General features: G+C 34.4%; 1 long non-coding RNA gene across 1 annotated transcript in view; it reads right to left on the bottom strand.

The window, feature by feature from the left end:
- Positions 1–2,772, bottom strand: part of LOC108535589 (uncharacterized) — an 8,758-nt gene extending 5,986 nt beyond the window's left edge. The window contains exon 1 of the long non-coding RNA XR_001887279.1: positions 2,742–2,772. This is a non-coding gene — a long non-coding RNA (uncharacterized LOC108535589). The remainder of the gene's footprint in view (positions 1–2,741) is intronic.
- Positions 2,773–3,074: the final 302 nt, after the last annotated feature.

Here is a 3,074-nt window from a genome sequence, read left to right as displayed (position 1 = left end):
AAAAAAAAAAAAAAAAAAAAAAAAAAAAAAAAAAAAAAAAAAAAAAAAAAAACTTAACCTTTTCCCTTATTTTCTTAAAATCATATTTTCGTACTTATACACCTAGAGGAATTAGTAGAGTAGGCAACTGAAGGCCTTAAATAACCCAGAGAGCAGAAAATACATGGGACTATTGCTGAAAACACTAGAAAAAATTCTGAGAGGTGTGGTTTACTATAATGTTCAATAATACTAAAATAAATAACTTAGTTTTAAAAATAATAATAATATTGAACATATTGAACTGACTTTTTAGAATAACAGTTTCAAATGATTTTAGCCAGGGACTTCTCTGACATTCAACTAAATTTGGTAGACTTGGCTTCTTGTTTCTTTTGCCTTTCATACCCCAAGGCCAATACTTAAAATAACTTCAGATTCAGGTTCTCTATATTATCCTCATCTGTGTTCCCCAGGATATTTCTTCTAGTCCTTACTCTGCCTACATTTCTCATCCATCAAAAGAACTATCCATCTCGTTTTTCATTTGTACTACATTCTCACCATGCTATCCTTGAAATCCATTCTATGGGACCATGTTCTATGTGAAAGTGCTATAATTAGATCCTTCTGGGTCATTTGGTAATGAACCCATCTGGATTTGATCCAACATACACTAGTTTTATACCAAATCTGACCTATTATGGCTAGAATTACATTAAGGTTCCATTCTAAGTCCTTTCTTATTAAAATTGTGAACTGTCATCCTAGGATTTTAAGCAACAAACTATGAAAATTAAGTTTATATAAGGATAATTAAGTTAAAGTACACACTTTCAGTTGTGACTTTCTTAAGAGTGAGACAGAGACAAAGACAAATAGCCAGATTTTGGACCCCCTGCTAATTAGAATGGTAGCTCTCAAACTATTTTAACCAATATCCATGTAAACATGGCAAATAACCCTAAAAATCACTAGGAATAGTCTCAATTTCCATTGGAAGTATTATTTCATAATAGCAATGAAACGTCACTCATTGTATGAATAAATTTGGGAGAGGAGGCTAGAGATAGATGATATAGATGATTCACATTTGATTCACAATACACATCTGAGACATTAATTATAAAATTAGAGGGTGGGCCAGACCCAGTGGTATATACCTGTAATCCCACCACTAGTGAGGCTGAAGCAAAGGGTCACTTGAGCCCAAGTGTTTGAGACCAGCCTAGGCAACATAGCAAGACCTCCATCTCCACCAAAAAAAAAAAAAAAAAAAAAAATTGTTTTGAATTAGCTGAATGTGCTGGCACACACCTGTAATCCCAGCTACCCGGGAGGCTGAGGTGAAAGCATCACTTGAGCCCAGTAAGTTGATTGTGCAGTGATCTATGATTGTGCCACTGCATCTAACTTGAGTAACAGAGGGAGACCCTGTCTCAAAAAAAAAAAAAAAAAAAAAAAAAATCAGTGGTAAAATTAAGCATTGCTACCTACTATAGAGTTAAACAACACAAGACAAAATGGATTATGATGAGACTAAATGAGAAGAAAATTGTAAATAAAAGCCAAGGATAGTAACAATTGAAAATCAGCTTCACAACATTCAGGCAGCCTTCCTGAGGATGGTGGAAGTGCCAGTCACGTCTGCAAGCTTCTCAGCATCACCAAGCACCCTGTGGGAGCAAGTGTAAAGAAAGGAAGAAAGAAAATCCTACAAACCTAGGATTAACAAAATTTGCCTTATAAACATTAAATCATTGTAACTCTGAATAAATTACATAGTATTTTGCTAGTAACCATACTTTAATTGTATACAAAGATAATATCCTGTGGAATTACATGTCATTGCTCCTAAAGAACCAAAGAAAGAATTTAGCACCACTGCGGTGTTCACAGCCCATCGCTGGGCCAAGGGACAATTTTTCAAACATGTGCTTCAGTACTGAGCTCTTAAAAAATTAGATGTATGTTTGGTATAGTAGCCTAAAAGTTTGTCAATAATCACATTGCAGATTATTTGGATAACAACTCACGAACAAAATACTATCTATAACTCCCTTCTGGCTCACAATACACATCTATGTTCAGGTTATCACTGGATCAAGCTTTACCCCTTTATTGTCTAAGGCTAATGAGAAGTGTATTTCTTAGATAAATGAGTGTACCTGATAAGTAAAGGCTAACCAATATCATTTGAAATCCTGATGAAGATTTCTCTATAGCTTGACGGTAGAAAATTCTGAGAGAATTGTCCTAGCAAGTGACAAGATAGCTTTGGCATTACAAACTGAAAAGAGCCTGATTGCCATTTATGTGGTGAACAGCAATTTGATTTAGACAAAACAACTTCATCTGTCCATTAAATTAATGATCCTAATTTAAATTTTATTAGTTTTGTAGTTTTTATTGACTTGAACTTGTAAAATGGTTTTTCTTATACATAATTATATAAAGCCAATAAGCACACAGTTTATACCTATTATGTTTAAACATGTTTAAGTAATACTATAATAAGAATAATTAAGTCAAAGCTTAGGGTCATAAAGAAACTTTGCTCTTAAACGGAGCCTATATAATGAGTGCTCCAGTTTGTGGCATTGAGAAGCACCTCTTTGGCCTGGTTAATCCCCAAGAGAACAAAACCATAAATGAATGGGACAGGATGAATCTGAGGAGAAAACAGGTACACAGTGATCGGGAAAGAGATTAGGAGACATTTCTGCAGTCAGCTGAAAAGATTATAATAGGAAACTGCTTACCAAAAAGCTTCCTCCTGCCTTTGAAGATTTCTAGAATAATACCTGCTGGGAAACCCAGGCAACTGGAACTTTCTGGTTCTTCTAAAGAATTCTGTAATGGCCACAAAATATCTCCCTCAAACTTCCAGAAATTTTGCTAATTTTTATTTGTTTTGTGTGTGTGTGCTTTTTTTTTTTTTTTTTTTCTAAACTTCCATACTCTTCTTGACTCAAAACTATCCTTACTGGATTTTTGCCACTGTTGCCGGAAACAATGATATGATTCCTCCTTTAGGGAACTTGAGGTAATTCTTTCAGTGGTTCTTCAGTGTGAACTCTTTCCATTTCAATGCA

This window comes from Rhinopithecus bieti, unplaced genomic scaffold (genome assembly GCF_001698545.2).
Source record: "Rhinopithecus bieti isolate Rb0 unplaced genomic scaffold, ASM169854v2 scaffold_13184, whole genome shotgun sequence".
NCBI lineage: Eukaryota > Metazoa > Chordata > Mammalia > Primates > Cercopithecidae > Rhinopithecus > Rhinopithecus bieti.
The sequence above is the reverse complement of the archived record's forward strand: the minus strand, read 5'-3'. Positions and strand labels throughout refer to the sequence as shown.